Source organism: Nannospalax galili, unplaced genomic scaffold (assembly GCF_000622305.1).
Source record: "Nannospalax galili isolate Female #2095 unplaced genomic scaffold, S.galili_v1.0 scaffold127, whole genome shotgun sequence".
Classification (NCBI taxonomy): domain Eukaryota; kingdom Metazoa; phylum Chordata; class Mammalia; order Rodentia; family Spalacidae; genus Nannospalax; species Nannospalax galili.
The window spans coordinates 2,758,800-2,769,640 of NW_008360326.1; the positions used below are offsets into that span (position 1 = coordinate 2,758,800).

At 40.6% G+C, this 10,841-nt stretch overlaps 1 long non-coding RNA gene across 1 annotated transcript in view; it reads left to right on the forward strand.

Moving 5' to 3' along the window:
- Nucleotides 1–10,841, forward strand: part of LOC115068916 — a 50,570-nt gene that overhangs the window by 6,233 nt on the left and 33,496 nt on the right. Inside the window, exon 2 of the long non-coding RNA XR_003848257.1 lies at nucleotides 5,495–5,607. This is a non-coding gene — a long non-coding RNA (uncharacterized LOC115068916). The remainder of the gene's footprint in view (nucleotides 1–5,494; nucleotides 5,608–10,841) is intronic.

Below are 10,841 nucleotides of genomic sequence, written 5' to 3' on the forward strand. Positions count from 1 at the left end.
GATCTGTTGTGACTTAGAAGACAGTGTGGTTAGGTCCAGATCTATGGGAGAGAAAGAAGAGGTGGGTAGGGAAATAGAATAAGAGGAGGGACAGAGTGTTAACTGCTCGAGGCAGGTTCAATGTGATGTGCTCTGACAGAGTTATGAAAAAGCCAAATAAAATCACAGTGCCTGGTGGAGTCTAGATTTTGTCACAGTTCAGTGGGGAAAGGAGGTTAAAGTCAGCACACAAGGCACATTTCTGTGAACTGGGGAAAAAATGCTCTTCCTCAAGCTACTTTCCTTTTAGTCACCAGAAAATTGTTATAAGATACAGATTTTAGATTCTTAAAAATAAATTCTGGTGTCTGGAGAGATGGCTCAGAGGTTAAACACATTGCTCTTCCGAGGACTTGAGTTGAGGTCCCAGCAACCATGTGAGGAGGCTCACAACTGCCTATAACTCCAGCTCTAGGGGATCTGACACTTTCTTCTGGTCTCTGGGGATAACACCATACATACATCTATATGCCCCTTTACCCCCCAGACACAGTCAAAATAAAAATACACCTTAAAAATAATATAAATTATGACTCTTACTACTGGACTTAGAAAAAACTAATTGTAATGCACCCTAAATTTGGACAAATATGCTAAAGCTTAAATTTCATATGCTTATATCACTGTCAAATCCACCAAAAATGTAAATAAAGTCAGCCAAAGCTATCACCTCCACAAAATGCACAGTAGCAACACTCATTTAGTATGCTGGTTGGTGTTAGGCTGATGTCTTGCTGAAAATAAATCAATATTTGTTATTATGCTTTAACTGTTATGGTGCATAATTTTTGAGTTTGGCATGCAGTGGTTGATATCCATTGGTAATTTAATCACTTCCATACTGTTTAAACTACTGTGGAATCATGTCTTACATGGTGGTTAGTGTTAAAGCCAGTTTGAAAAAAAAAATTTGGATGTAATCAAAATTCCCCCTGAAAATTCTTTAAATTATGTGCAAGACTGTAGCATAAAAACCTTTACTGTTGTAACCTGTCAGTGTGTCACCTAGCCTTTACTTAGCTCTTTTCTATGCTTTCTCTCAAAATCAAGGCCTACTGGCAAGTGACAGGTCTAATGGTGTAACTTGGCTTTGATGCTTTTGAAAATGGAAAATGTTTTCTACAGCTAACTTAGAAAGTGGCCATCCAGATGACCTAATGTACGTTCAGCTTTCAAAGTATTAGCAAAATGGAACACATAAGCACACACACAAACCTAATGCAACTTTCAGCTTCTTAAACTGTGAGTTGCAACCTCTCCCCACATGGGGTCGTGTAACTGAATGTGGGGGTCCATGAAAAATGTGGCAATAGTAAAAGGTTTCTGAAAGTGCAATGAACAAAAATTAATTCACAATCAAATATGTAATGAATCCAAGGTGTTTCTGGCAGCCCTCTCTTGTGCTGTGTCATGGGGCTTCACTGTAGCCTAGTTGCTGAGCACATGGTGTGCACTTTGTACTGGATATACCATCATGCCATGCGAAGCCGGTGAGCACTGCATGAACACCTTGACTGAGATTTGAGACTTGTGTGTTGTGAATTACAGTGCTTTTACTGTATGCACAAAGTTTTCTTATGGAAATGTAATAATTTAGTTATGGAAAACAAAGACTTTAAATATTTTCCTATCATCATTTCTCAGCATCAAATTAGCATATCTTCAGATCCTATTGTGTTAAAATGTTTGATTTTGAAAATGACTGAATTGTTGACTTGAGTTTTCATGAAAAAAGTTAAATGAATTTTGGTTTGGTATTAGGACGGAATTTCCAACAATTTCTTTTTTTTTTTAAAGATAGACTTATTTTTATTTATGTGTATGAGTGTGTGTGCCTGAGCATGTGCGTGCGTGTGTGTGTGTGTGCGTGTGCGTGTGTGTGTGTGTGTGTGTGTGTGTGTGTGTGCCTGAAGACAAGGGCATTGGATTCCTCTGGAGCTGGAGTTACAGGTGGTTGTGAGCCTCCTTTACAGAGCAGCAAATGCTTTTAATGGCTGAGTCATCTCTCCAGCCCCCTCCAACACTTTCTGAAAAAGCCCTAAACATACTTTTGCTATTTTTTATTATGTGTTTATGTGAAATGGTGTTCTCAGCATTTACAATTATAAAATAAAAATATCACGCAATTCCAAAAAATGTTACAAATGCTCTGTGTCCTTCAGTTTCAACTATTAAGCCAAGAATTAATTCCTTATGTAAAACTGAACAAGCAAATCTATCTCATTTCTGTGTAAGTTTGCTTTTATTTTTATTACATTTTACTTATTTATTTATTTATTTTTTGTGTGTATATATGTACATGCCAAGGTATGTGTATGGCACCCGGATGACAACTTGCAGCAGTTGGTTCTCTCCTTCCACCATGGGGGTCCCAGGGATCAAACTCAGGTCATGAGTCTTGGCATCATGTGCTTTTACCTGCTGAGCCATCTTGCTGGTCCCCTTTTATCTTTAAAAAACTTATTAATTAATTTTTATTTTTTTATGTGTATGAGTGTTTTGCCTGTATGTATGTAAGTGCACCCATGTCATGCAGTGCTTACAGAGACCAGAAGTTTACAGACAGTTGTTAGCTGCCGTGTGGGTGCTGGGAGCTGAACTCTGATCCTCTGTGAGAGCAGCAAGTGCAATTAACTGCTGAACCATCTCTCTAGCCCCTTGCTTTTGTCTTTAATAAACAGCAATTTTATGTGTATACCAAAGAATCATTTAAAAATACAGTTCTTTGTGATTATTATCTGTAGGTGCTTGATTTGTATACTTCTTTATGTACCTATATTCAGGCCAAAGGGATTTTGAGTAGAAAAAGTTTACGAAACTGCTATAGACCATTCTAGTTTGAGAAATAATGGTCACTGCTCTTCTCTTATGTGAGATGGCCCTGTATTTATGCACAGTATGAATGGTATTCAATGATTTCTTTCTTGACTCAAAGTCATAGATATTGCTGTCATTAACAATGCAGAGAATACAAAAACTTTACCATGAACCCAGAGTTGAGTTTATGGTTTTTCAGATCTTTCTATTGCTTGGAATTCAAGGAAGCCTATCTGCAGATATTCTGCCTCAACTCTTGGCCTACTGATAGGATTGTTAACTTATTCGCCTTAACTAGGAAGTTAGAAGCTTTTGAACTATCTCAGACTTATTCCTCTGAGAGTTCCTTTCAAGCTGAGATATAGAATTTTTACCCAACAGGGGGACAAGTCTTGGACAAAACCATAGACTGAATGCACATTCATAACATCAACAGTCCATACTATTATGGCTTCTTGCTCTGTAAGTGTGTAGTGTAGCAGAGGTTGTACACAGAGATATCATGGGACCAGGAAAGTTAGCTTAATGGTTTGTTGGTAAATGAGGAGGTAGGAGGTACTGTACACAGTATTTAAACATCACTACTTACTGGAAATTTATGCTTCTGTAGACTTTGAGTAGGTAAATGAATCAGTTTTATCACCAAGCAAGCATCTTCAAGATGACCATAGACAACATGCATTTGAAACAAGAATGGAAAGGAAAAGAGCGAGAGAGTGAGAGAGAGTGAGAGAGAGCGAGAGAGCATGAGAGCGAGAGAGTGAGAGCACACGTGCGAGAGAGAGACAGAGAGAGAGAGAAGAGAGAGAGAGAGAGAGAGAGAGAGAGAGAGGAGATTAAGACAGCAATGCTTTTTAGAGAGAGAGAGAGAGAGAGAGAAGAGAAGAGAGAGTGGATTTGCCTGCTTGGAATAGATTGAAAGTGGAAAGTTGGTTCCTCTGAGATTTAAGCTTTGAGCATCACCACCCTTAATTTTTTTTTAAATTAAAGCTGCTCAATTTTGAGTAAGTTGCTTGACTCCCTCCAGTTCAATTTGTATGTATACTATAAAATGGGTAATTTAACAATTACTGAACTGTAAGGATTAAATGAGATAATTTCTGTAAACATTAAGCACCCCACACCTATTATACAGTGTCATTAGTTTGCTAAAGCTGCCATAACGAGTGTCCCAAACAATGGAGTTTGTTTCACAATTCTAGAGGTTAGAAGTTCAAGATCAAGGTATCTTCAGGGCACCCTCCCTCTGCAGTGCTAGAGGGAATCTCCTCTGGGGCTTACTCCCTGCTCCTGGCAGTTCCTTGGTTTGTGGTAATGTAAGACCAGTCTCTATGTGGGGTTCTCTGAGTGTGTCTGTGTTCAGATTTTCCCTTTTCATAAGGATACCAGTCATGTTGGATTAAGAATGCACTCCACTATGAACTCATGGTAGTTGGTTACATCTGTAAGTTGCTCTGTTTCCAAACATGAGACATTTGGAAGTGTTGGGATTAGGACTTCAACATATGAGTTCTAGGGCAGGGTTTGGGGGTGTCCTAGTTTTCTTCTCTGTTGCTGTGATGAAATACCTTGACAAAGTAGCTTGGGGGAAAAAGGGTTTATTTGGCTCATATTTCCAGACAGCAATACGTCACTGCAGTGAGGTCAAGGTGGCAGGAATTTGAAGCAGCGTATCCATAGTCAAGAGCAGAAAGAGAGTGAATATATACATTAAAAAAATTCTTTTTTGGATTTACTTTTACTTTATGTGTATGAGTATTATGCCTACATGTATGTAAGTGCATTCTTATGTATGTATATAAATCACCTATATGGTTTTGTTTGTTTGTTATTGCTAGTTTTGAGAGTTTCTTTTTTTATGTATGTATGTTCTCTTCAGCCCCAAATACATGCATTTTTACTAGCTCACCTTCTCCATTTTTATACAATTCAGGACCCAAACCCAAGCAATGGCATCACCCATTTTTAGGCTGGGTGTTTCCGTTGTAATCAGGACAATCCTCCAGAGATATGGCTACAAGTCAACCTAATCTTGACAGTTCCTCACTGAGATTCCCTTTCCAGGTGATTCTGCATTCTATAAGTTGACAATTAAAACTAACCATCACAGGGAGCCTCAATCCAGCCAATCCACTCCAACTCATGGTAACCACTCAAGTAGTAATTACTGTTACTATTATCCATGATGTCTTTAAAAAAATCACCTATATGGGGTTGTTTGTTTGTTGTTGCTAGTTCTGAGAGTTTCTTTTTAAAAACATTATTTATTTATTTTTTATTTTATGTGTATGAGTGTTATGCCTGCATGTATATAAGTGTACCCATGTTTTACAGTGCCCACAGGCAGAAGAGGGCATGGGAATCCCTGACTGGAGTTACAGATACCTGTTAACCGCCATGTGGATTCGAACCCAGGTCTCCTGCAAGAGCAGCCAGTGCTCTTAACTGCTGAGCCATCTCTCCAGCCCCCCGAGACAGTTTCTTGTGTAGCCCAAACCAGCCTCAAGTTCACAGTCCTCTTGTCTTAATCTTCTAAGTGCTGAGATTACAGGCATGTGCCATCATGCCTGGCTTACATGGGTACTTTTTTATAGCCAGAATTTTCAGATCTTCATTTTTAATCTTATGTTATTTCTAGGCCTTGCTTATGTCTAGCAAGAAAGTGCCTCAAGAGGAAGCCACTGGCCTGTGTTCTCCATGTGTTCTCTGCACAGTTGCCCAGAGCCTAGAACAGGAGGGGGCGTATAGCAGGTACTTTGCAAATATTTTTGGGTAAATAAATGGAGTCTGTTTCTTCCCTCTTCCTGGTCCTTCTCCTCTTTTCTGTCTCCCAATACTGGGGGTTGAACCTAGGGTCTTGTACATGCTAGACAAGTACTCTACTACTGAGCTCTATCCCCAGCTATCTTTTTGCTTTTTACTTTGAGATAGGGTCTTGCTAAGTTGACAAGACAGGTCTTTCAGCTCATTCAGTAGCCCAGGCAGGTCTTGTGCTTGATATCTTTCTATCTTAACCTCCTGAGTAACTGGGTTTACAGGCCTATGTCACCAGCCTCAGCTCCTCCATTTTGATTAGTAGCCAGTGTCTGCCCCATGCTATCCTTCTAGATTGCCAAGTTATTAAAGGCAAAAGAAAACAAAGACATTTCCCTTGTTGATGATTATTAAATCCTCCCTATCTCTTGTTCCCTGAGATGAGTTAGAAACCTAACAAGATATAAAATGGCATGGGTGGTGATGGGTAAGGAGTTGCTTAAGTTGGAAAGAATTAGGATTTACTTTAGGTATTTCCCAGGTCTGTTCAGTGGCTGGGACTGGGAATTTGGACTCATGGGAAAGAAATCAATGACACCAATATTGGCTCTAGAGGTTGAAAGAGTTTAAATGTTTTGGTCAATGAGGGACTACACATATGACTGTGACCCCATAAGATTATTATGGATCTGAAAAATTCCTAGTGCCTGGTGACATTACAGCCATCCTGGCACTGTGGTGCAATGAATTACTGATGTGTTTGTGATAATGTTGTTATAGGCAAGCTGACCATTCTATCAACTGTATAGAAAAAATAGTCTAGACAATTGTGGATGCTACACAAAACTTGAATAATAAACGATATTTTTGGTTCAAGTATATACAATACATAATTTCTGCTGTTTTAACGAACCCCTTCTATTTATAGTTTTAAAAAATATTTTATTATTTTTAGTTTATGTGTATAAGTGTATTGCCTGCTTGCATGTGAGTGCATCCGTGTTGTGCAATGCCGCGGAGGTCAGAAGAGGGCTTTGGAGTCCCCTGGAACTGGAGTTAAGGATGGTTCATAGCCGTCATGTGGGTTCTTAGAATTGAACCTGGATCCTCTGCAAGAGCAGTCAGTGCTCTTACCTGCTGAGCCATCTCTCCAGCCCCTCTACTTATATTTTTGAAAAAGCATACTACAGGGGTTGGGAAGATAGCTCAGTCGATAAAGCTCTTGCCTGGAAAGTATGGGGATCTGAATTCTGATCACCAAGAACATTTATAAAAAGCTGAATTTGTAATGCTTGTAATCCCAGGGACGGTAAAATGAGAGGTAGACACAGGCAAATCCCTGGAAGCTCTACTGGTCAGCTGGTCTAGTTACAGGACAATGGGAAACTCTGTCTCAAAAGGTGGGAGGCACCTGAAAGATGACATCTGAGGTTATCTTCTGACCTCCACACACACATGCAGCTACAAACATACCTGTAGGCAGAAGTGCACATGCCCACTCAAGAATGTACACACACACACACACACACATACACACACACACACACACACACACACACAGGCACACACATACCATTTTACAAAACATTATGCCGCCTGCAATGCCTTACATCTCATGGTTTACTATGTTTCTCAATTGCATCATTTTTTCTTGTGCTTAATTTAATCTTGTGTTTTTTTTATCCACTATAGCCCTAGTAGCAATGGTCTATACTTTATATATTATAACATATAGAGAGATATGAAATATAGAAAGATATAAAATATATACAAAAATCTAGGTGCATGGTAGGCTATCCTGTCTAGGATTGCATAAGTACACTCTGACATTTGCATGATGAAATTGCCTTCAGAGGCATTTCTCAGAATACCTCCTACTGTTAAATGATGCATGATTATATAATGAAAAGGTGACTTTTCAGCTTCAGGGACGATATTGTTTATAGAGCACCTTCCCTTTTACACTCTAAAAATCGACTCAGACAGTCAGACTTGGAAGCAGAGGTTTGTAATCCCAACTACTTGAGAGTCTGAAGCAGGGGGAATCTCAAGTTTAAGTTCAAGTCTAGCCTGGACAGCTTAGTGAGAACCTGTCTCAATTAAAAAAAATAACCCAAGCATTTCTTAGCAATAAGTAGGGAGATAGACGATTTCTCTACTACAGAAAAAGAAGCATCTGGGAAAAGAAAGAAGCAGCTGAAACTCATGTCCTGCCTTCTTGAATATAGGTCTCTTTAAGAGAAGGAAGATTTTTGGAAGTGTCACCGTGTTCCATCTGCTGAGGAGGCCCGGAGACTCTTTCCCAGCCTCTGTAGCCTCAGAGAAGCCACTGGCTGGGCTGGATTATTATGGTGAATGATATTGAGGCCCAAGTTCAGGGAAGTACAGTGAATGTGTCACCCAGAGCAGGGCTGCTCCATGAGCCATTGGTTTAGACCAACAAGCCTCAGACTGTACTTGAAAGAGAGGAGAGATGTTCAGTAGCCAGACTGATGACTGTGATAGGTAATTTTATGTATCAACTTGATGAGGTTAAGGGATACCAAGGTAACTGGCGAAGTATGTTTTGTGTGTCTGTGAAGGTGTTTCTGAAAGAGATCAGGGTTTGAGTCACTGAACTGAACAAGGAAGATCTGCTGTTACCAGCATGGGCAGGCAATTCCCAGTCCATGGAGGAACATGAGCACAAAGGTGTGAAGAGCATTCGTCTCTCTCTGTCTTTTTCTGTGTGGGGAGTATATTGCTTCTGCCTTTGAACAGCAGAGCTCTTGGTTCTCAGAACTTTGGACTGTGAAGGTTATACTACCATGTTTCCTCCATCCTCAACCCCAGATCTCAGGTCTATAGTCTTGGGATGAATAATACCAATGGTTTCCTGGCTTCCAGAATTGTCGGATTCAATTCTATAATAAATCTTCTCATATGTATGCATGCATGCATGTATACATCATCCTTTGGGTTCTGTTTCTCTGGGGAACCCTCACACATACAGTGGTGCTAGGAAAATGCTGGACTTCTGTCAAATAAGGAGAAGCAGAGAACTGGTGACCAGAGAGAAGAGGTGTGGCTAGGGGATGGCTTAAGAAGAGAGCTGGAGCAAATACTTTCTGGTGTGGGTGGAAGGGCCTTGTTTTTGGGTGTATAGGTGACTATTTTTCCCTCTGAGTTTTCCTGGAAGGCAGAAAGTAGTGCTTGGGAGGAAGGAGTGCTGTAGGGTACCTGTTTGAGTTGACCATGGTTAAAGAAGTCAAGAACTGGTCATCAGGTTAAGGGGAGAAGAGGGAGGGTCCTGTGGAAGAGATAGGAGTATCTGGGATTGCTGTGATGACTGGGTTGGAGGGCAGACTCTGGAACTGTCTAGAAGTAGCTTAGCTTGGGCACTAGAAAGGTATGCAGCTGTAATTCCTGAATATTCTCTGTAGTGGCTCAACTTGGCCACATCGAGTGCACGCTGTGGGGAGATCAAAGCAGGCCTTGGAAATCAGATCGCACCAGTTCCTTGGCCCTTCTCTCTCCCTTTATGAGTTGTACGCTTGGAGCCCAGGTGGTCTGGAAGCCAGGGAACAGTACTATAGGCTCATTCTACCTCCTGACACTTCCTGGGTGGCAGTATGGTGACCATAGGGTCTGCGAAGCCAACTCTCAAAGCAGTATTTTATTTATTTAATTAAAAACCATTCTACCTCCTGACACTTCCTGGGTGGCAGTATGGTGACCATAGGAAGGTGGAGTTCTCATAAAGCCATGTGCTCTACAGGCCCAGGGTCTGCGAAGCCAACTCTCAAAGCAGTATTTTATTTATTTAATTAAAAAATTATTTTATGTGTTTGAGTGTAATGGCTGCATGTCATACGGTGCCCATGGAAAACAGAAGCAGGCACTAGATTCTCTGAAACTGGAGTTAGGGATGGTTGTTAGCCTCCATGTGGGTGCTGGGATTTGAACCCGGGTCTTCTGCAAGGACAGCCAGTGCTCTCAACCACTGAGCCATCTTTCCAGCCCCTCCCAAGAAATATCTTAGATGGAGGTGCCTAGCCAAAGCATAGTGACCCTGCAACTCTGAGCCCATTTCTCAGCAGCTCCTAGAAAGCATGGAACATGTTCTGAAGCTCTATGTCTAAGCTCTATGCTGTGCCATCCAGTAAGGAGGTCATTTCTGCCCAAGGCTTGGACAGGCAAAAGAGAGTGTCCTGGAACAGGAGATAATTTTAATTTCACAGTTCAGTTCATCATTTGAGAACAAGTTCTTTTATTCTAGGCCTGAGACTATGTATATAAAATAAGACCCTGTCTATACTTTCAAAAACCTGAAGTCTATTACTAAAGGTAAGACAAGAGCTCAGGGAATAGCCCAATGAGAACCAGGAATGGGCGGATGGATGGAGAGACAGACAGACCGACAGACAGACAGACAGACAGACGCATACACACCCATGATGCTTTTGTTCAGCATTCAGGAAAATGGATTGAGAATCACACATAAACTGATTTCATGATTTCTAGATTTTTATGGATTTATAAGATTTTTTAATCATTTTGGTTCAACAAGAGCAACAATTGCTAAAAGAAAATTCTTTGGCACAAATTATGTGGTTAAGGAAAACAAGAGAGAAAGAAGGACTGAGGGAAATGGAGGGAGAGAGGGAGGCAGGAAATCGGAGGTGGGGGAGGGCACCTAGATATAGAGCACCTGGCTACAGAGGGCAGTGATGTGGGAGGACTGTGCTGGGTGCACAGCTTTCTGGATTGACTCTTCTGTATGCCATATGGCATCTCTAACCCTTAAGCCCTCAGAGCAGGACCCTAAGATACTCATGTTTGCATTCCAGGTGAAGACCTGGAATTGATTCCAAAGCATTTCCTCTTTTCTCATCCCCTCCCCTCCTCTTCCATCCCCTCCTCTTCTCTCCCCTCCCCTCCTCTCCCCTCCTCTCCCCTCTCTTCTCTTTAAAAAAAATATTTTAAACATATGCATTTATTTACATACATATATGTGTGTATATAAACACATAAATTCCTAGCATGAAAAAAAATCTGTGAATCATGAGTCAGAACAAATCCTTCCTTCTTTTTTCCCCAGTTAATTATTTATTTAATAACCACATACTTAGAAGAAGCATTTCATTACAACAGCATTGACATACTCAATAACAATTTTCTGAGCTAAGATGCATCTCTTTCAAAATTGGCTGTAAATTTTTAGGTTTACAGTTGAATTATTACAGTTATAC